This window comes from Ambystoma mexicanum, chromosome 6q (assembly GCF_040938575.1).
Source record: "Ambystoma mexicanum isolate Mex_15411 chromosome 6q, UKY_AmexF1_1, whole genome shotgun sequence".
Classification (NCBI taxonomy): domain Eukaryota; kingdom Metazoa; phylum Chordata; class Amphibia; order Caudata; family Ambystomatidae; genus Ambystoma; species Ambystoma mexicanum.
Window position 1 is genome coordinate 47241212 of NC_090937.1, and position 23757 is coordinate 47264968.

Here is a 23757-nt window from a genome sequence, read left to right on the forward strand (position 1 = left end):
GATGTCAGATGTCAGAGGACTGTTTGACAGCAGAGCGAAAGTTGAGAGTGGCAATATGAAGAAGGTTGCCAGCCTTAAAGACCTTCCGGGGAGGGGTACAGATCAGAGGTATGCCCTGTGGAGGATAAGGAGCCCTAGGGGGGGCAGAGAAGGAGAGAGGGCAAAGTAGCCAATGGGGGAGAGGAGGGCACATCAGGAGATGAAAGGAAATTGATGGGGCGAGGGATGCGCCTATCAAAGAGGAGGAGATTGGCCTGAGAGCCTTGGACCATGACGGTGCCATTAAGGTAGACATTACTGATGACTTTAGAGGAGTCGAAAGGAAGCCATGAGAACTTCCCTGTGAGCGCCACCATTAATGGGAGAGGAAGAGACAGGACAGAGCACAGAGATCATATGAAGGGTCCATAGATCTGGTGAAGGAATGCATGTCAGTGAGTGTCTGTATGGAGGAAGCATTGGAGTAGGTGTCGAGATAGGAAGACCAGGATTTGAGGCCAAGATATCGTTTTTGAACTTCTTCCTACCAGACTTAGTGTCATGAGCACTGCTCCCGAGAAGCCAAGTCAAGCCCAGCATCCCCGGAAGCAGGCTCACGACCCTCGTCCCCAGCTCCAGCAAACCCCTATTGGGGCCCTTTGGGCCATGTCCTGGCGCCTCTGGCGCCAGGCTCATAAGGAACCTCAGTCCCGGCGCCAGGAGCGCCGGGCTCATAATTCTTGCAAAGGTGCTTGGGTGGACCTACCTGTAGCAGACCATGCTGCATACTCACCTTTGCAAATGCTGGCAGGATGAAGTCCCCAGCCTTCTGCTGGGAGGAACTATTCCCTGAACTGGGACTACTTTCTTACCTGGGTGGGGCTGGTGCCACTCCGTAGCTCTGGAACACAGGAACTCTTTTACTTGGGCGAGGCTGAGGAAGAAGACACCCAATCACTCCAATACTATTTAAACCACACCCGATTGGGAAAACGTGCTTCGCGTTATTCTGCATCTGCAGCAGGACGCTCACCGAGTCAGCTCCAGCATTCCAGTGACATCTCCAGCTTCAGCTCAGCTACCTGTGGAAGAAAGTCACGAGAACTATACTTACCATCCAGGAATCCAGACACCGGCAGAACCTGCAAGCAAAAGAAACATAAGGTTAGCAAGTTGCAACACGTTCGCAGCCGCGCTCGCTTACCTGATCCATCTGTGCTTTCACGGATTTTTCGCGGCCTTCTCTTCAGCAGCCTAACGGCACCTGTAAAGACAAAGAACATTGTTAAGTAGGAATCGGGTGAAGGCGGCCGCATTTACTTTTATTACCTGCTTTTGTGCACGGATTACGATCTCTTCAACCGCAGCAGCCCGGCACCTGAAAACAAGAAAAGACATTATTTAAGTGCCATTAAAGACTGCAAGAAAGCCTAACACTTACGTGTTTCCCCACGTGCATCCGCGACTGGGAAAACGCCCGCAAGGTCCCGACACCTGCAAATAAGAAAAGAACATTGTTAGAGGTGCTATAATAAGGTCACAGATCATTATACTCACGTACTTCGCACGTGCAACGGCAACGGACGAACAACGCCCACAACATCTCAAGACCTGAAAACAGAAAACAAGGGACATTATTGAGGTGTCATTGAAATTCCCATACCTACGTACAACCGCACGTCTCGTGCTCTCAGTGACCACGCCCTCAGCATCCAGGCACCTCAAAAAGACAATGCAAAGACTTCAATATAGGTGCCCATCTCTTCAAGACAATAAACTCTTTATACCTACTGGCATCCGCTCGTGCAGTAACGGCGGCATCACCTTTTGGCATCTCAGCACCTGTGCCACTTCTAAGGCCACAAAAGACTTTGAGGACCTCCAGTGACGTAACTGGAACCCACGCACCCCTGCATAAGTCGCAGGATGGAGAGCCCAGCATTTACACGCCTAAGGTGAGAGCTCACCAGGACATTGGACTTTCGGAGAGTTGGCGATTAGTGAGGAGGAAGTCCAGCCAAACGGTCATTAACCCTTTTTTCTTCCGCCTGCAGAAACCTTACCCTGCAAGCCAGACGGTCAATAAGAGGAAGCCCAGTCCAGAGAGTCATCCGAGCTCTACGCTTCTCAATTGAAGAGACTATAACAGTTCAGCCGGGACCAGTGCCTCATTGGGAATCAGGTGAGCGTTACACTTAGTGAGAAGGGAAGGATAGTCGATGGAGAAGCAGTTGGAAAAGATAGGAGAGACAGAAATTGTCATGGGAGAGTTAGCAAGGAAAGGAGGGAGAAGTAGGGGGCAGGGGTTAAGGCAGGTAGGTGTGGAACACACAGAGAGCGGTGAAATTACTGGGCCGGCAAGTTACAGAGAAGCAACAGTTTATAAGCAAAGTACAGAGAAGTTAGCAGTTGGCAGCAACATTTGACTTTCAAACCAGAAGCAGAAAACAGCACACATTTACTTTCAAACCAGAAGCAGAAAGCAGGAAAATTTGACTTTCAACCCAAAAGCAGAAAACCGCCAAATTTGACTTTCCAATTGGGATCAGATGTTAGCAAAGGGTTTTAAGAAGCAATGTGAATCAGAATGACAAAATTGGAGAAACAAGCAGAAAGAACAGTGAAATTCAAGGTGGTAGGAGTGAGACCAGAAAGGAGGGAACTAACCCATAGTTAAGGAGGTGACAGTGTCAAGGCAGTCAAGGAGTGAGGTGGCAGCATCATTATAGATTAAGGAGCTCTGGAGCGCAGAAGACCCGAAGTAACATTCTGGTAGCAGACAAGAAGCAGACAGGGGCCTTTGTTGTGGGTCTTATTTGCTGATGCCGAATCCTGCATCCCGGCTGCTCTGATTGGGCAATGAGGTGGAAAGTGCCCAATCACAAGGCGCTAGGCTGAAAGAATACAGAACAGCCAGAGGATGGGACGAACAGAGCAGCCATCTTCAAGGCAACAGTCTGCAAGATAAAGCACAGCCTCAAGGGCACAAAGCACTGTGCACACCAGTGATCTTCAACTCCTGGGATGCAGATGGAATTGCACAACAACTGCATGCTGTAACAGCTGATAGAAAAGGATTACTGATAAACCTGGATACAATCACTCCTGTCCAATCGCACCACTAGGTTCTTCGCACCATCAGCCTCAGCTGACCCAATTCCTATCCATTGTGGCGTACCGCAAGGCTCGTGCATCTCACCATTGCTTTAAACATTTTCACTAAGCTCCTCTTTGACCGTCTTGACAACTTGGGTGTCACATATACGAATTACGCTGATGACACCCATGTTCTCATTACGCTATCAGGGTGCTATGAAGATGACTGTAAACGGATTAACGAGATATACTCAGAAATCCAGGCGTGGATGGCAAACCACAGCCTTTGCCTCAATGACGAAAAAACCGAGCTCCTGATCGTTTGCTCCCTCAACATATCAGACACACGCTATTCATCCATCAACATCGATCGAAACCCAATCAATGTGGCCCAAGAAATCAAAACCTTGGGGGTTTACTTAGACTCCACCCTCTCTCTCAAGAAGCATGTGAATGCCACCACTTCTACTACTGTCTACACTAACAAGCTGATTAACGCATGTACGTCATTACTCTCGCCTAGTAGCTGCATTACCTTAGCCAGGGCACTAGTGGTGTCCAAAATTGACTACTGCAACACCTTCTTCCTAGGCACCTCTGAACGGAACCTCAACAAACTCCAGGTACTTCAAAATAATGCCTTACGATCAGCTTTGAGCATCCCCAGATCTTCGCACATCACTAGCTTCCGACAGGATGCCCACTGGCTCCTAGTACGGGATAGAATCACCCTTTGCACGCTTGTCATCACCCACAAATGCCTATCAAATTCCGCCCCCAAGTACCTGGCAGATAAAGTCAACAAACACCAACCAGCTAGACCAACTGGAGCCGTATACACTCGCTGCCTTACTCTCCCTAGATTCCACCTAAAAAGAGCTGGTGGAGCGAGCTTCCCTGTGTTAGCCGCCAAACAGCGGAATGCCTTACCCCTCCGCCTCAGAACACAACCCTCTTTCTGGACCTTTAGAGCTAAAGAGCTGGCTCTTCGGTAAGAAACGCTAATGATCGGCTATCTCACCTTCAAATTACCTTGCCTGCTTAATCTCTTTGTCTCTCTGTAACACAGCAGCCTGTTATTGTAACTGAATCTCTTAACACTCGACCCTCATGTAACCATGGTCGACCTGCACTTACTGTTGTTTTCTTTGTTGTTGGTATAAAAACTGTTGTTGTAAACTGTCTGTAGCATTCGCCCACGTTTTTTGGTGCCCCGTTACCTGAGGGTTCGGTGCGCGGTACAAATAAAGAAACTAAACTACTAAACTAAACTAAAAAACGGGCCGTGTTGCACGCCCGGTTTTCAATTATAAAAGGTGCAGCAAAATCTCTCAATCTAAATTGGGAAATGATTACACATTTTCCCAGTGCCAGCTATTTCTAGTGTGAATCCAACCTGTGCAGGGAATATATATATATTTATAATTTGCATCAGTCGTGGGACTGGCACTAGAACCACCACAGTCAAAATATGTTTTTCTAGAGCAGGGATGCACACTACAAAATAGTAAATAGTAAATAGTAAAAATACTACTTTTGGTGCGAAAACCAAGTTACAAATGCTATTTTCAGTAGTCAAGTCCTAAAAAAAAGTGGGGGGACTCATTAACATACCAGTTGAATGTGGCTTCACCAGAAATTTGCATATTTAGGTGCCTTCTGAAAAAAGTGGGAGGACTCTGCGTGTACCCTCGACTTGAGCCCTGTATTTTTGCCATTTCTATTGCAGGCTTTGGGTTTGATGGACCCTCAAATTCCACTGTGCGTTTCTTGTGGGATTTATGACTCCGGAGTGACCCGCATATATCCCACAAGTCACCTACATTTTGTGGGTCATTTAAAAAAAAAAATAATTCTCCAGACAAATATTTCAACTCTTTAGGACTACTTGGCAGATACGCGATTTTGCATTATTTAATGTTGCTTTTCTAAAGCTCTGTTTTGCATTGTGGTGGCTTCAGTGGATATAAGCAAGGTGGGCAAAAACGTGTTGCATGAGGATGTCATTGTGGGCATAACAGGAGTGGTACACCTCTGGAAGAGGTAGAGAGCTCATGACATAATAATGACCCGCTGCCTTGACAGAAATCATTCCCAATCGACAAAAGTCCTGGGTAGAGTGGAATGACAAAAAGTAATCATGATCAAATTGCACACGCGGGATAAAGGGCAGAGAAGAACATTTCCTAGCCTAACCAGTCTTTTACATCCACCTGTCCACAGGACCTGCAGAAGAGCCAGACATATCGCTTCTTGGTGGAAGGGACTCTGTGGCCTTCCCCTGTGTGCCCCCTATCTAGTAGTAGAAAGAGCACAAAAGTACTCCCTCGATACCAGCTCCATACCTCAGTGGCGTGTGCAGACTCTTTTGACTGGGATGGCTCAAGTGAGGCACTGACTTATGCAGGGGTGGAATGAAGTACGAGCACACACGCACACATAATCATCATAGTTTAGGATAATGGGGTGGAACCCGGGGTGTCCAATCAGATTCCAGCGGTAGCATGTGCCACCCCAGGCCACTCCCTGGATATGCCACTGTCATGCCTACCCCAGACAAACTCCCCCCTAATTTTTTATTTTGCACATGCAACGCTGCCTCTATAGTAATACATGTTTAAATTGGACCTGCAGTGCAAGGAGGCATGGTCATCCCTGCCAACTCACCTTTTACTGGCAGTGTTGGCAAAGCCTCCATGCTACAGCACTGGTTTTTGGCTACTAGGTTTTACCAGCCGCCCAGTGGTAGATCCCGCAAGCACATGCGGCCAGAGTGGCTGCTGAATCAGTGGGTTTAGGTTTAGTGTTCAGGTTATGTATGGGATCATTATCAAGACATTTCTAATAAATTGGGTATGTAGAGGAATGATTTTGACGTTGTAAAATTTAGAGTGGCAAGGGGCGATCTATGGGAAGAATTTTTTGGGTATGCTTGGGGAAAAGGACAGTACCTTACTGAAGAACTGATGAGCCAGTTATAAGCTCAGGCGTTTTATTTCACCTGCACTATGACATTTCCGTATATATTGAGCAGGATATTATATGTTCATTTGTAGGCTGGTGTTTTGTGATGATTATTCAACTCGATTTCTCAACTTTGGCTTTTATATTTGTACATTTTGCGTCTTTAAATTGAAGTTGAACCAGGGGGACAAATGATATTGTTTTGCGGTGAATTCTTTGGGGTCTGTGCCATCCAAGAATTTCAAGAGTAGGTGCAGAAAGCAGCAGGACATGCATTCATGGGACTATTTATCACCATGGGTGCACAGGAGATTTGGTGAAAAAAGGCCACACTCGGCAGGTGGTGAATGGTTTTCTGAAATTGCCCAGTTGGGTGCATTGAGTGAGCTCAAACCACATTAGTGAGATTAAGGCAGAGGAAAGTTTAAATGTTTAACATAAATTGGTTGAAAAAGTGAATTTTACAGCATGAAATTCTGTTTAAAAGCCAAGTAATTGACAATGTGTTCAATGGATATGATATGATATTTTATCTCTATTGCGCTCGTACACAAGTGTTTCAGAGCGCGACAAGGCAAGGGAGGTGTAGAGGGGAGAACAAACAACGATCTTACTAGGCCCAGTGACATTGAGAACGTGCAAGTGAATGAGAAAGGGAAAGCATAAAAGTGCATGGAAGGGGGTGAGTGGCAAGTGCAGAGCAGAGGAGAACGGATAAATAATAATAAATACAAATAAAATAGATAGTGGAGCAATAAACAGGGGTAGTGCAGCCAGCAAGTGGCAAGTGCTGTGTTTACGGCAGCAGAACTGGGTAAGTCTGATAAGTGCATAAAAAGAAGAAAATGGGGGAACGGTGGGGGACTGTATGGGTACAGATACAGTCCCCAGTGCAAGGGGTGGCTGGGAGGCAGTGCAGAAGGGTGGCAAGGTGAGCAGGTACATGGGCCAAGGGGACAGAGGGTGGCCACGTTTTAGAGGCAGGGAGGCTGTTCCAGAGGGAGGCCCCGGCCGAAGACAGAGATCTACCCCCAGTTTGTTTCTTGGAGAAAACGACTGACCGCGAGGAAGTTAGAGGTAGAGAAGCGAAGAGCTCGAGAGGGGAGGTATTTGCAGAGGTATAGCTGAAGGTATTTTGGACCCAGCCCCCAGAAAGCTTTGTGGACAATGCAGAGGGTTTTAAATGTAATCCTTGCATCCACTGAGAGCCAGTGCAGAGATTTCAGAACTGGAGAGATACGATCCCAGGGCTTGAGGCCAAGGACAATTCTTGCAGTCCTGTTCTGGATTAGTTGCAAAGGGAGAAGAGTAGAAGCAGGTAGATTTAGAAAGAGGCTGTTAAAATAGTCCAACCTAGAGAGAACCAGAGCTTGGGAGACAGTGAGCTTCTGGGGGAAGGAGAGGAATGGAAGAGTTCCTCTGAGGAGGTGCAGTAGGAGGTTTGACATTTTAGAGACCTCAGAGATGTGGGAGGAGAAGGAAAGTGTGGAGTCAAAGATGACCCAGAGGTTCTTTGCCTCACAGGTGGGGATAGGAGGAGGGCCAAGCGAGGCCGTCCAGAGAGAGAGAGAGGGGAAAGGATGGAGAAGGTTTACCGATGACAAGGATCTCTGTCTTGCTGTCATTCAGACAAAGATCATTGGTGGCAAACCAATCTCGAATGGCAGTTAGGCAATCAGAGATGAGGGAGGCAGAGGAGGTGTCCGAGGGAAGCCTGAAAATGAGTTGAGTGTCATTAGCGTAGCACTGGAAATTTTAGCATAGAATGGCAATGCAGTGGGCGAGAGTTGCCAGGTATTGGTTGAAAAGCCAGGGCGAGAGTTTAGACCCCTGGGGAACACCACAGGTATAGAGGAAGATAGAGGATAGGAAGGACCCCAGTTGGAGCAGGGAGGGTCGATCAGAGAGGAAAGAGGTCAGCCAGGCCAAAGCCTGGTCAGTGATAACCAGGTTCTCATGGAGACGGTTGAGCAGAATGGTATGTTGACTGTGTCAAAGGCAGAAGAGAGATTGAGTAGGATGAGGACAGAGAGAATGTTAGAGTCAAGGTTGGAGAGCAGATCTTCACAGATGCTTAGGAGAGCAGTTTCCGTTTTCTGGCTGCTCTGAGACCAGACTGGTGGTCATGTAGACAGCCAACAGAATCAGAATGAAGGTTAAGATGAGATATGGCCAGCTTTTCCAAGAGTTTGCCCAGATAGGGAGTAATGGAGATTGGGCGATAGTTAGCCGGACAGGAAGGATCAGCTGTGGGTTTCTTGAGAAGAGGATGCACAAGGGAGTGTTTCAGGGGGGAGTGGAAGGATCCTGAAGCAAAGGAATGGTTGCAAAAATCAGCAAGGGCCAGAGCGAGGGTGTCAATGTGGTCTTTGATGGTTTTGACGAGGCCTTCATAGATCGAACTTGCAACCTCATCAGGGGAGAAGAGAGGAAAGGAAGAGAAGGAGGGGGGTGGTTAAAGGGGGGTTAGATGGTACAGACTGAGGGGTAATAGGAGGGGAAGGGGAGGAGAGGTGGACAAAATGGCCTGGGTTTTTGAGATAAAGTGATAGGCAAGGTCATTACAGAGAGCTTGGGAGGTAAGAGGAGGGTTAGAGACTGCAGCAGGGTTGGCAAGCTCCTTGCAGATTTTGAAGAGTTCAGCCGAGTTGTTAGATGCCACAGAGACACGGGCTTGAATGTGGACTCTCTTCTTGGTGCGGACAGAGAGTCGGTATTGCCTTTGGAACAGGCAACATGCCACTTTGTCAGAGGATGAACAAGAAGCCCTCCATTTGCTCTCAGCCGCCCTACACTTACGTTTAAGTGTAGCTAGGTCGGACTCATACCAAGAATTACACTTGGATTTGGGCTTCAAGCGGATCCTCTTGACAGGGGCAAGACCATCAAGAGTATCAGAAATGGAAGAGTAGAGAAGGGACAGGGTTGTGTCCGAGTGTGAGTCAGCCAGAAGACGAGAGGGGAGAGAGAAGGTAGCAGCGAAAGCCTCAACTGACACACCCTTCATAGGTCGGATGTCCAAGAAGGTAGGTGGCAGTGTTTGGGTGAGCTTGGCTTGGGGGGAAGAGAGTGAGAGATGAGAGGAGAGAAGGCAGTGGTCACTCCATGAGAGAGGAGTGGTCAGAGGGATAGAGAGGGGGAGGCCAGAGGAGATCATGACATCGAGTGTGTGTCCTGCAGAGTGCGTTGGACCAGAGGGGAGGATAGAGACAACGCAAAGATAACGAAAGAGCAGAGATGAGGGACAGGGGGAATCGAGGTGCATGTTGAGGTCACCAAGGAGGAGGAGTTGAGTGGTAGAGGTCAGGAGGGAGGAAGAGAGGTCAGCCCACTCATAAAGAAAAGGGGTGATTTGCCCAGGGGGCCGGTAGAGAGTAGCAACAGTAAGAGAGTGGCTAGGAGAGATTGAGAGCCTGCAGACAAGGCATTTGAAAGAGGAGTAAATCTGACTGGGAATGATAGTGGCAGGAATCCACTCGGGAAAGATCACGGCTACACCCCCTGCGGGCTGGGTGGATCTGGGTGCGGAGAGGATCTTGTAACCATCAGGGAGGAGAGTGTCAAAGCTCATGGCAGAGCTGGCCATGAACCAAGCCTCCATAAGACCAAGGACATCAAGGTCCAATTCTTCAAGGAGGTGGCAGATGTCAGAGGAGTGTTTGACAGCAGAGCGAGAGTTGAGAGTGGGAAGATGAAGTAGGTTGCCGGCCTTAAAGACCTTCCGGGAGGGGTACAGATCAGAGGTACACCCTGTGGAGTTGGGAAGGTAGCCTGAAGAGGGGCAGAGGAGGAGGGAAGAGTGGGGAAGGTAGCGAAGGAATGAGAGGAGGGGAAAGCCGGAGATGAAAGGAAGTTGAAGAGGCGAGGGAACCGCCTATTGAAGAGGAGGAGATTGGCCTGAGGACCTTGGATGTGACAGTGCCGTTTAAGTAGACATTAAGGATGACTCTGGAGGAGTCGAATGAAGCCATGAGGACTTCCCAGCGAGTGCCACCGTTAATGGGAGAGGAGGAGACAGGAGAGAGCACAGAGATCATATGGGGGGTCCATAGATCCGGCGAAGGAACAACAAAGAGGATATCAGTGAGGTTCAGTCTAGAAGAGGCGTTGGTATAGGTATCAGCAATAGGGAGACCAGGGTTTGAGGCCAAGATATCCTTTTTCACTTCTTCTTTCCAGACTTAGTGAGAAGGGAAGTATTGTTGATAGAGAAGCCGTTAGAATAGTTGGGAGAAACAGAAAGTGCCATGAGTGGGAGGAGAAGAGGCAGAGGGAGGAGTAAGCAAGTACAGCAGTGTAGAGCAGTCACTGTGATAGCAGGTTACAATCAATGGCCAAAGTTAAATGCAAAACACACCCAAGTTTGACTTTCCAGTTAAATTCAAAACACACCCAATTTTGAATTTCCAGTTAAATGTAAAACACACCCAAGTTTGATTTTCCAGTTAAATGAGGGATGAGCACATGAAAAAGAGATTCCAGGATACCAACAGTACACACTAGCATGTGTATACACATATTCCTGCTGGCTGTGTTTGGAGAAAAATCAAAAAGCATTTCCCACCAACAGTTGTCAGTGCTGCCCCACTTTCTATCTGGTTGTTCCAAAAGCAGATCACGCCGCCTTTCAACACCCTATAAGACTGCCCCACTTTTATGCTGCTAGCCCATTACCCAGCAATATACAGGTTTGCCCTGAAAATGCATTTTCATGATGACAGTGCCCAATGAAAATGGACAGGGGCATGTTCCAATAATACACGTCAGCATTGCCCCCCTTTCAAGATAGTTCTGACCAAAGGGAATCATGAGGCCTTTCAACAATATTGCAACGCTGCCTGTTGTTATGCTTGTTGTTCCTAAAGAATTCCACAATAAGGCTTGACTTGTCTCAACAATATCTCTCAGCAGTAAACTTTTTCATGCTTAAAGGGCCCAACAGTACGTCAGCATCACCTTGTACAACAAATGTTCATGTTGAACGTGTTCGACAATTTGCCAGCATTGGCCTCTGAAACATCTTTCATATTGAAAGTGCCAAACAATATCCCAACGTTGTATTATCAAACATGTTTTCATGCTGAAAACCCCAACAAAATTCATCACCATTCCTTTATAAAACGCATGTTTATTCTGCTGGTGCCCCACTCAACAATGTGTTCCAGCACTGCCACTGTAAAACATATTGTGGCTAAGAATCTGCCCCAGTGCCACTTTCCCTGTGTTAGATACTCCCCCTGTTGTTCTCAGCCCAATGGGCTCTTGTAGCTCAAACATCCTATCTACTCCTTTGTGTTTTCTCTCTTCCCCTCACACACACCCACACTCTATCTCTCTTACTTTTTTTTAAACAAAGAAACATAACTCCTGTCCACTTCCTTGGCTCTGCTCGCTCCATAGCTCTCGCTACCTGGCAGGGACAGTGCAGCGCTTGGAAGCAGGGAGGGAAGAGATTGACACATTCCTCCTTTACTCTCGCTTCCTCACAGTCTCTAGGAAGACATGAGGCGTGTGTCCAAACAGACACCCTCATGTTGCCCCGTCGGTGTGGCTTCCATACAGCATCTACTGCTTGCAGGGACTGCGGCCCTCCAAGCCCAGATGTGAGATGGCACCCCTCGTGAGGACCTCTAGGGCCTGGGTCCCTGCATGCCCTTGGTGGCACTGTCATACACAGAGCTCCCTGCCAGGTTTAGTGAGAGAGAACTCTGTGTGTATTTGATAGCAGTGACAGCCCCGGCACAATTGGGGGAGGGGGATTTGGAGTGGGGGGTTGGTGGTTGACCTGTTACCCACTGTGGATGGGCGGCCACACAGAGGTTTCAGGAATTCGAGGTTCAGGTCTTTTGAATATTTCATTACTAGATGATTTAATATCAGCAGTTGGCCTAGGTGCTGAGATGTAAAACGAGAATGAGAAAGTGAACCAACCAGGTTATAGAGAGATGACCTCGATGGCGATGTTAGTAACAGTAGAGTATATGGTGTGTAAAGTATGGCATTTATTATGGGTATGTCCTTGGATATGCTAGTGGAGTCCAACATTGTGGGGTGGTCATAGAGAAGAATGCCATCAGGTAAGACCCACGGTTTCCTTCTGAGAACAGAGTATCTCTGGCCAATGGTTACAGAATTTGGAGAAGCAGAGGAGATGTCCGCTTTAAGAGCACAGAGCCTGGCTTGCTTTGTGAAATTTGAATTTAAAAAATGTGGGATTCTGTGCTGGTTTCAAGAAAGGGGTTGTGGCTGGTGCAGGCTGTCTTGAGTCTAACCTGTTTTGCCATGCAATGCCAGGGAAGAGCGGATACAACAGGAATGATATGCTAGTTACGCCCTACTCACATTAGGCAGTAATCCGTATATGTGAAACCTAAAGTGATTTGAATGGATGGGCCAAGATGCCAGGCCTTCATCAGAATATAGGACCTTAGTCTTGGAGTGGATCACTATCAATTAATGTAATGACGTTGAGGCCTGCATTTGAAGGAAGAGGGCTTCTAGAGGCCGTGGCATTTGGCTAACGTTGCCGTTTGACTAAAGATGATTTGGGTGTCGTCATTATGCATACACGCAGCAGAGGTACACCAAAGGAGTCTAAGGGCCAGGGGAAGATATTTAGGCACCTAAGATGCACGTTGGAGCCTCAAGTAACACCAGAGGTGATGGGAGATGGACTGGAGAAGATGAAGAGAATAATCTTGAACATGTCGTCGATAAGTGGAGTTTGGGCGTTTAGGCCAGGGCGTTGGTTGCAGCTGCAAGGAAAGCATGACCCTGGAGAGTCTCACAAAATGTCCCTGTGCATTGTACAATCAGCGCAACTAAACTATCAAACATTCCCAAATTGTACAATATGTACACAATTTAAAAGATGCTTAGGAACAACAGTGTGACAGGGAAAGGATATGGCAGGTGGGATTAAGAGTGGTAGAAAAGAGTCTGTTGTATGTTTCTCTCATTTTGGTACAAATGCTTGCTAACAATATGCAGCACGATAAATACTAACAACTGTCCTTTGAATGTAAACCTCATTCCTCATATTAATATTAGAGTATAGATGACTGGATAAGTAAATAAGTACAATGTATAAATATTACTATGGATACTAGTGAATAGGCAAACATGCAATTGAAATATAGACTGACAGAGAGGATAGCTCAGGAGCAATGCATGTCTCTTGGAAGCAAGACAACACAGAGCAACAGAGGTTTGAATCCTGGTTCTGCACTTAGAGACTGTTCTCCAGACTATTTATTTATTGGATATTTGTAAGGTGCCTATACAACAAATGATATTTCAAGGCGCTACAAGACAGAGAAGAGGGGTACAAGGGAGAAAGATAACAATTAGAGTCCTACTAGGCCTTGTGACATTCAGATTATGCAAGTGCAGTAACAAGAAGTGCGAGGGAGAGGGTGCGGGGTGTGCCAGTCTGTGCGAATACGAAGTGCATAGGGTGGGAAGGGAAATGGAGGGTAAGGAGAGAGAGCAAGTAAAAAGAGGGGATTGTGGAGAGGGAGAGATGGCAACAGGGGCTGAGGCCAGGAGGACACGTGCCTGTGATTGCATGGAGTGCAGCTGCAGAGGGTCCACATGCTAGGTCCAAGGAGGGGGTGTACTGGGTGGAGGGTGTCTGGTGCCCTGTATAGCTCAGAGGGAACCAGGCAGCCCGTCCATGAGGTAGACGGGGGTGTTAGCAGGGGAGAGGGAAGGAAGAAGAGAAGAGGAGTGCCTTGAGGAGCTTCCAGAACTTAAAGAGATCCAGCCCATTCCAGACGGAGGCTCTTGCAGAGGAGAGCGATCTACCCCCACTCTCTGCTTAGAGAAGTGTCTGATCTACATAAAGTTGGAGCTAGAAGACCAAAGGACTCTAGCAGGAAGGTATTTGGGGTGTGAGAGTTGGATGTAGCTGGGTCCTAGGACCCAGAATGCCTTGTGGATGATCTAGAGGGTCTTGAACTTGATCCTAGCAGCAACCGGGAGCCAGTGGAGAGATTTTAGGGCTAGACAGATGCGGACCCTTGGCGTGAGGCCAAGGATACGTTTTATAATCCTATTCTGGATTAGCTGAAGGGGAAGGAGTGAGAATATTGAAAGATTAAGGAAGAGGCTGTTGCAGTAGTCCAGCCTAGAAAGTACCAGGGTCTGGAGACATTGAGTTTCTGGGGGAAGGTGAGGAAAGGAAGAATTCCTCTAAGGAGGTGCAGCTGATAGTGGGCCTTCCTGTCAAGGTCCATAATGTGAGGAGAGAAGGAGAGAGAGGAGTTAAAGATGACACCAAGGTTTTTTGCCTCTTAAGAGGGAGAGGGGAGGGGACTCATAAAGGTCGGCCAGAGGGTAGGATGGAAGGAGGGAGCAGAGGCCCCAATGAGAAGGATCTCAGTCTTACTGGCATTAAGGCAGCACACCATGCCTGAACACCAGTCAGACAGTCAAGGATGAGAGAGAAGTAAGAGGAGGCACTAGAGGGAAGCTTGAAGGAGAGCTGTGTGTCGTCTGCATAACACTGGAAGTGAGGAAGAGAAGGAGGACCAAAGGGTCAAGGTAGATGTTGAAAAGAGTTTAGAGCCTTGAGGGGTACCACCGCTGGATAGTGTCGTAGAGGAGTGAAAAGGGCCCAGTTGAACCTGGGAAGGTCTGTCAGAGAGGAATGAGTTCAACCAGTCAAGTGCCAGGCCCGTGATGCCAAGGGTGGCACAGAGTCGATTTGTAAGGGTGGCTTGATTGACCATGTCGAAGGCAGAGGAAATATCCAGAATGATAAGAACGGATGAAGAGTTGGAATTGAGATTAGAGAGTAAGTCTTCACGGGTGTTCAGTAGAGCAGTTGCCATGCCTCTGGCTGCTCTGAAGCCAGACTGTTGGACGTGGAGACAGCCAACAGATTCAGTGAGTAGGAGCAGCTGGGAGATGACCAGCTTCTCCAGGGGTTTTCCCAGGAAGGGGTAATAGAGATAGGGTCGTAGTTAGCCAGGCAAGAGGGGTCGACAGAGGGCTTTTTGAGGAGAGGATGCACAATGGAGTGCTTGCGGTGTAGAGGAAAGGAGCCAGTGGTGAAAGAGTGATTACAGCAATCAACCAAGGCTGACTCAAGGGAGTCAATGTACTTGGTATTTCTGGAGGAGCAGGGTAGAACCTGTTTGGAGAAGACTTTCATAGAAACAAATTGTCTAAAGACCTCATCCGGTGCTATGGGTGAGAAAGAGGAGAGTACAAGGGAAGGGGAGAGGGGGCAAGGGAGGCATGGGAGATGGGGAGGGAGGATGGAGCATAGTGGAGGAGAGTGAGGACTGGATGACCTGAGTTTTGGTTATAAAGTGGGATGCCAGTTAAGTACTTTGGGTCAGGGATGGCAAGGGAGAAGTGGAGACTGCTATGGGATTGGTGATTTCCTTGCAGTTTTAAACAGTTTTCCTCTGTTGTTATTAGTCCCAGGATGCAGGCTTGGATATGGGCCCTCTTCTTTGAGTGGATGGTGGGTCTTCATTGCCTTTGGAGCAGGCTGCAGGCCAGTCTGTCAGAGGATGTGCCTGATTCCTGCCACTTCCGCTCTGCAGCTTTGCATGTGCGTTTCAGAGAGGTTAGATCAGAGCCATACCTGATGTTGCACTTTCAGGCAAGCTTCATGTGGACCTCATGACAAGAGCAAGGATATCCAGGGTGTTGGTTATAGAGAGGTGAAGCTTAGCAAGGGCAGAGTCAGTGTGGGAGTCCATGGCAGGAGTGGGAGGGGGAATGAAAGCGGTGGAAAAATCAGCAAGTGACACTTGCTTCATTGGTCGAATGACAGAGAAGGAGGCTGGCAGTACAGGCAGAGGCTTAGCCAGTGGACTTAAGAGATCCATGTGAGAGAACAGGAGAGCATGGTCAAACCAGGAGTCGGGTCTAGTGAGAGGGTTGAAGATGTGATGTCTGCTGAAATGAGAACATCCAATGTATGTCTGGCTGACTGCGTTGGACTGGAGGGATGAATGGTGAGTGGAAAAAAGTCACACGGAAGAGTCCAGTGACTGATACAGGAGTTTCAAGGTGAATATTGAAGTCTTCAAGGAGGAGAAACATGGAGGTGGAGTCAAGAAGAGAAAAGGTGAGGTCAGACCACTACTAGAGGAAGAGGGAGACCAGACCAGGGGTCCTGTACCTGGTGGTAAGAGTCAACAAGAGGTTTGGAGATACACCAAGCCTGCAGACGAGGCATTCGAAGGAGGAGTAGGTCTGATTGGGAATGATAGTAGCAGGGTCCCATTCAGGGAAGATCAAGGCCACTCCACCTCCAGACCAGTTAGGCCTAGGCTTAGAGAGGATCTTGTAGCCCTCAGAGAGAAGTGTGTCAAAAGCAGTGACAGAGCTGACAGTGAACCACGTCTCAGTGAGAGTGAGAGCGTCAAGGTCAAAGTCTTCAAAAAGGAGACAGATATCAGAGGAGTGTTTAACAGCAGGGCAAGAGTTCAGGGCAGCTATGAGAAGCTGTTTGCTGATTTTGAAGTTGTTCCGAGGAGGGGTACAGGGATGTGGTACGCCCATCCGTGATGGAGAAGGGGCAAGAAGGGCAGCAAACAGAGGAGTGGCAAAGAAGGGAGGAAGTTTATGAGAGACGGAAGGTCCCTATCAAGAAGGAGGAGGTTGGAATCAGAGCCTTGGGCCATGACAGTGCTATTCTGATAGACATTAATAATGCACCTAGAGGATCAAAAGCATACCAAGAGTACCTCCCATCTGGGAAAGAATTGATAGAAAGAATGATTAGCACTAGAAGCATATATGACTAAAGAAAAAGATTGCCTGATGAACCAATATTCTGACATAAAACGACCTTGTTCTTTACTTTATTGATTTGTCTCTTGTCAAAAGCTATTAGTTGACTAATCATATCCGCCACTGTCATCGTCCAGGTATCTACATATGTCTATATTTTCAAAAAGAATAGGATGCAAAGAATGCAACCTGCAAATATTAAGGGGATACGGATCATTTTAAGGTTTTAGGGAGAGATGTAAAAGGCTTGAATTTTCATATGGGACACCAGGATAATACAGCCAGCTGATCAAATCAAACCTGTCATGGTTTTATTACACGGCACACTCCAGCCAGAAACTCCTTCCCTGACAATGAATGTGGCGTACAATAAAGCGCTTTTTATTTTTAATAAACCACAGATTCTTTTTTTAGTAGGCCTCCAACCCACCTTGCACTCAACCTCCACAAACACCCCGTGTCACAATGGAACCAGGCCGGTGTGCATCAATAAGATATTTATTAATGTATTATTTCATGAAAAAGCAAAATAGTCAACAAACACCAGCTACCACAATTGTGGCAACACAAATGCAATATCCTATCTAGAGGGACCCAGTGGAAATGAGCTGTTACACTCACTTTTGTTATAATGACAAAACAAGAAAATACCATCAGATTGAAATAGACTGTTACCCTTGATTTGTTTCAATGAGAAAAAAAGGAAAGTACCATCAGGTTGAAAGTTTTAGCACTCCCCCTGCAACATTCACCCCCAACCATTGATTAAACTTGATTCCTTTGAATGGAAGGAAGTGGCAAGGAGTAGGAATGGAGAGAAAATCGGATTAGGGGTAAAGCCCACCACCCCCAGACGGGAAGCCAGCAAACAAAGTGAAAACCCGTTTTTGGAGCAAAATGGCAGAATGGGATTTTGATTCTTACTCACAACTGCTAGGGGACAGCAAAGAAGGAAATTCTGATTGCTTAAACTTAGGAGATAGGGAAGGTTTGAGGACTACTAATCAACACACCAGGGCAAAAATAGAAATGAAATGGGAAAATCGGTTTTGGGAGAAAGCAAATGCAAAGGGAAAATACAGTGGCAAATGGAAATTTGTTTACACTGGGTTTACACTGACAGGCAGCTCACGGTGGGGGTTTAGCTCAAAATAGGAAAATCAGGTTTCAATGACAAGGATTACAAAAATAATTTACAGGAATAATTCTACTATGAAAACATAATCATAACAAGAAGTTGTAACTGCACAACATGATTAATTGTCACAAGACAAATTATTTTATAGGTACTAGTTTGACAATTAATGAAGTCTCTGTCCTAACATATTACAGTGGTAGAGAGCACATGAGATGTATACAGCCACACGTAAAGTGCATGTCATTGTTCGAGACTTCAAGACAGAGGCACACACAGGTAGACTTCTAGGCAAAAGAGATTGATCACAATGGAACAACGGTTTGGGTCTTAATATGACCGATGCAACCAGGAATGAGTTGGGTAATGCACACAATACAATACACAGACAAATTCGGTTTTCAGTTACAAGGAGACTAACTCTTATGAAGCAACACTTTAATGACTATAATAATTAAATACAACACCAGGGACAAGATGGTTGGTTTCAAATGGCACTGTGAATTTCAAATAGGGAAATTAATTGATTTTCTTCAAAAAAATACTAAGGATATACACAGACAACTGAGAGGTTTTTTAATGGAGATATGCTAACATACATGTGGGCCTCATTACGACCTGTGCGGAAAGCGTTTAACGGTGGCGGTAATTGTGCCGGTGCCATTAAACACATTCTGCACTATTACGAGGTTCCCTCGTGGGACCAGATGTGGACGTCTGGTTTTACCAGACGTGCAGAGTGGGTCCCGCGAGGGGATCAGGGAGCTAACAACGGGCTGGTCGTAATTGGCCCGTTGTTAGCTCCCGCACCCATTCCCATTGAGCCCTATGGGGGCTCAAATGGGAATGGGGAAGGTCTGGGACCCGGTTCTCTGAAGAAGGAATTACTGGGCCCTCCAAACTCGGAATGGCCCGGTAATTCTCCAGGCTAACAATAGATTCTTCTATGGGAAGGTGGCTGAATTAGACTGGCAATGTGGGGTTTTCCATGGGGATTTCAATGGGGTTTTCAAATGGGGTTTTCAATGGCGTTTTCAATGGGGGAAATATTGGATGCAATGCTACAAAAATGAAGGGCTTATGCAATTTAGGGCTGGGGTATATGCTACTTACAAATCAAGCCTTAGTTTAGGATTCAGGACAGCCAGTTAGATCTCAGGACACTCTGGACAGCTAGGGCAAGGGGGCTGGTCACTGCACTCTCAAAGATGGTAAGTTTCAGCCACCTTCTCTCCGACCTCCTTCTCCTGTCTCCCCAAATTTTTTGTCTCTCTCTCCCTGATCTAGTACAGCCCCCCTTGTATAGCACAAATGACATCACTAACTTTACAATCTAGGGGGAGTACCCTTTAATTATCCCTGCCACCAGGATTGGACAGTTTCTCTCTGTCTCTCTGCCCCAGTCAAGATTGGTTCTAGGGAAGGGAACACCATCACCATGATTCATGGATTATTTGTGCTGAAAACAAAGAGATTTGCGCGCCATTCTGCCCGCAAATCCCTGTTTAACAAATGGGGATTTGCGGGAAGAATGGCGCACAAATCCCGTTTTCTTCAACACAAATAATCCATGAATCATGCATCATCTGTCTTTTTGCATTTATTACAATTCTTTGTTCTCATAATCACTTTTTGGCAAAAAAACTGTTATGTCTCATAATTTCATACTAGCCCCAGCCATATGAAATATATATGCGGTTTCAGTTGCTCATACATAGGGAATTAGGTAAGCCAATCATCAACTCTGTACGAGGTAGCATGGCCCTTTGGCATATTTTTGTCATTTTCATAAAGTACAACAGTGATAACTCTTCAAATGATCTAGCATTTTCCTAATTTCATCTTCCATCTTTTCATCAACTTTCATATTTGTCACCTGTTCAGATCAGCCAGAAACTAGTCTTAACTGACCATTTCAGTCACCAAAGTCCTAGGGAAATGCAATTAGTCTCTTTAAAACCACCTGGAAATTACATGAAAAAATTGCATACAACGAAATTGATTCTTATTCTGATTGCTGCGAAAATGCCTAACATGAAATCAGTCTTTTAATATAACTTGGGAGTGTCTTGTTCCACTGGGGGAGAGCCGCTACCTCCCCTCACAGCCATCTGTCTCTCTAGGCTCAGTCTGTAACCAGAGTTCTTTATAAGTCTCTTTGAAGTGGTGCAACAAGGAACTCACAACTCTTGGTCAAGCTGAAGCCACACTTTTCCTCCTTTGAAATCTTTGGGCTCCTGCCTTCATGTCTGCAGAGCAGGGAATGATGACGCCCTCTCCAGCATCATATTTTATTGAGGGATGGTTATAAGACATGTGTGATATGCCGTGGGAGTGGGGCTTTGTCATCATGAATTCCTGCCTTCATGCCAGAACCGGTTTTTCCTGTAGTAAGGGTCTATTCAAAGGTGACTTAAGTTTTGTGGTTTGGAACATAATCTGCGGTCGCTTTGGTCAACCCTCACATGATATTTCCCTGACATTTTCTGTGTGAGCAATGCTATTTTTTCACTGTGGCTTTTAAAGTCATTTTCTTTTCACACGTGTGCAGGCTTTTTGCTTTTAATGTTTAAATCCTGTCTTGCAGGTCACAGGATTATAAGTTCTCCTCCTTAGGTGAATTCACTTTTGCTGTTAGTGCATTGATAATGATGGGTAGGCCCCCTTTTCCCATGGTTCTTTAATTTGACATGAACACAAAGGAAAAGCCAAGCCATTTTTCGTTTGCACTATTTAAAGGGCTGCTTTTCATGTGAAAGGGAAAACAAACGCCGTTTATTTTTTGTAGTGTTGAAATTCTTGCCCCTCTTATGAAATAACAGAAATGCAGGGCTGTTTTAGGCTGTAGTATATAACTTCTTCTCATTCAGGTGAAAGGAAAGTAAAGCTAGGCCATTTTTGGTTGCAATGTAGAACTTCTTCTCATGCAAGGGAAATAAAAGCAAAGCAGCACCGTTTTTGGTTGCAATGTAGACCTTTGTGTCCTTCAGATGAAATAAAAGCAAAACAAGGCCGTTTTTTGTGGCAGTGTTTAAATGCTGCTGTTCAGGTGAGGGGGGTTCCTGTCTAGGGCCTTTAAATGCACCTCACAAACCTTTCTTCAAAAAATGGTCTTATACAGTTTTCATCACATTATTTGTGCACGGGTATCTTAGCACATGCTGAAAGTCTATGAGAGCCTTTTGTAAGATCAATCCTCATCAGCCTTGCTCACCGCTACTGGCCAGACATGTCAAACACTCTCCTCATCCTCCCATTGATAAGAGCGCATAGGGCATCATTGCCATAGCATCTACATGAATGGGTGGAAGAATAAAGGCATGCCTTTTGTGTTGATGGCTCTAGAAGCCTGGATCAGATTACAATACACAAGAGTGGTAGGCTATCCCTCCCTCTTTTTTTATAAATGAATTTCAACAAAGTGAGGAGTAATGCAGGTACAACATATCACAGCATACTCACTTCACCATAATATGTACAAACGGCTAAAACATACAGCTTTTATTGCTAAATATTAAAAAACCATCAGCTTCATCCATTAATCATTTTTAACATTGAGAAATATGAACAACACAATGTGAAAAAATCCTCAACGAGTGCAAAAAGTGCTATGGGTGTAGCATTAAAGTGCAAATCATGCGATAAATTTCAGTTTGAATAAAACTTTCCTTTTCTATACTCAAACTCGGGGGAACATTACATCACTCCAGAATGATTACTTGAACTGCCCACAGGACTAAGTCAAATGATAAAAATACAACTTCCTTATTTACATTTTGATGGGCTAACATGAAATCATGTTATTGAAGAGGAATGATCTAACAAAGTTCTCTCCACTGGTTTTTTGGACAAATATCCCGTAAACATTACAAGGCCTCGAAAGAGTCCTTGCAATCTATTGTAATTTGGTTTAAATCCCCTGATCAGTGGTAGGCCTCTGATAACAAAAAATAAGGGGAAGATACTTTGAAAAAGACGCCTGGATCAGGCCAAGGGTACCCTCTTTGCCTTCCAAGCCAGGTAAGCTGACCATGATGTGAAGCACATCTCACACACCTCACACAATTCCAACCCTCAAACATACACAAACACACACACGCCATTCTCTTCACAACACAAGCAGCAGCAACACTGAGAACCCTGATCCTCTTACCTATTAACATCCATCCAGCAGAAACGACACCATTCAAAACAGAGACAGATCATTCAAGACAGGAGGAGGACTTGTCATACTCCACAAAGCCTCATGGATATGCAGCGGATGGAATGTGGCACCGTTATCTCCATAGAAGCCCTTGCCTCCCACTTAATTCCGTAACCAGCAGAAAACATAAACATACTGCATTATATGCACATTTACCAAAGCCTTCCTTGGTGACCTGAACTGAATCCATTCAAACTAGTCACTCAGCCCTACAAGAAAAGTACCCTTGGGACCACTCACTGAAGATCTCATTACACTCAGGATATGGTCTATCAACGTTGCCGAAAAAAGGCAACTTCCTGAAATTCCTGAAATTCCTTACTGATACTTTTCCTCTAACAGGAGGGACTGGTGTTCTCTATTTATGAATACAATGTTCAGCTTATAACTTGTGGTGTAATCAATTTCAATGTATGTCAGGTTGGATGAATGGCATTATATATTCTGCAACTTTTGGTGGAAACGCTGTGATCCCAGCTACACAGGTGTACACAGAAAAATCAGGCGGCTTAGCCTGCTATGAGCTGGAGTATGGCCCTTGTTATTACTACCTCCTATTGGCACACTGGGAAAAAGGGTGTTTACTAGCACTACTTGGTGCAATTCCCTCTACATCAACACCTGTTGCTGTACTATGAAACGTTCTTAAAGATGTTTTGTCAGTAGCTGGCACTGGCCCCCATTCTCCTTTGGATTTCAGTATGGTTGGATAGTAAAGCTGTATTGTGGAGAATATACTAAACGTGGAATGTGTGCACCATTTCGGATTTCTTTTGTCGGTAAAGCAGGTCCTTATTCCATAGGATTTGAATTTTCTTTTTAAAGATGTTAATAGTATTGGCAAACACTCTCACAAAATAGTTCTTAACATACTTAGTCAACGAAAAGATAAGTGTGCACACTATCAGTGGGAAGAACATTTACTGTGAATTCTTTTCTACCTTTTGTGTTTGCCTCATCTAATGAATATATGCATCTTTATTATATCTCCAATTGCCCAGCTATAAAGTTAATTACACAACTTAGTTTCTGTCAACTCCATTTGGCCTTACATTGGGACACATCGCAACTTTGGTGGTGGACGTGAGAATGGCGGCAAAGTGGCGGTAATTCTATTACTACCACTTTTACCACACCATTGAACTACGAGTTTGGAGGTAAAGTGGATGAATTACCTACAGCAAAAATCTGGTGGTAAATCATCTACCTTATCTCCAAAAATTATCAGATTTATCACCATGCCATTAGTGCTCATGGTAAATCTGATAATATCCTCCTGGAATTCTATGGGGGTGGCGGCTAGTGAATTTTTTAAGTGAAGGGGCTCAACTGTTTCCCATAAATATGTGGTAGCACCCGAGCACAACAAGGGATTATGAAGCAACCAAAAGGGTTTCGGGGGTTCCTCCCAATGCGAAAATCTTACAAATAATAGGAAAAATAATGCATTTTACAGCACACTTTCTAAGAACAATTGGGTAAAAAGACAGATAGTTTCCAATCAAATTTGTAGGGGAATACATGAATACATTCAATAGATGCCAAGTCACCAACAATGCACAGGAAAATTTTCATGATGCCTTTGTCCACAATACATGCCAGTATATAAAAAAAAAAAAACATT

General features: G+C 45.7%; 1 protein-coding gene across 1 annotated transcript in view; it reads right to left on the bottom strand.

The window, feature by feature from the left end:
* LOC138515451 (uncharacterized) overlaps positions 1 to 23757 on the bottom strand; it is a 43659-nt gene that overhangs the window by 12900 nt on the left and 7002 nt on the right. The gene's annotated exons all lie outside the window — the stretch shown is intronic.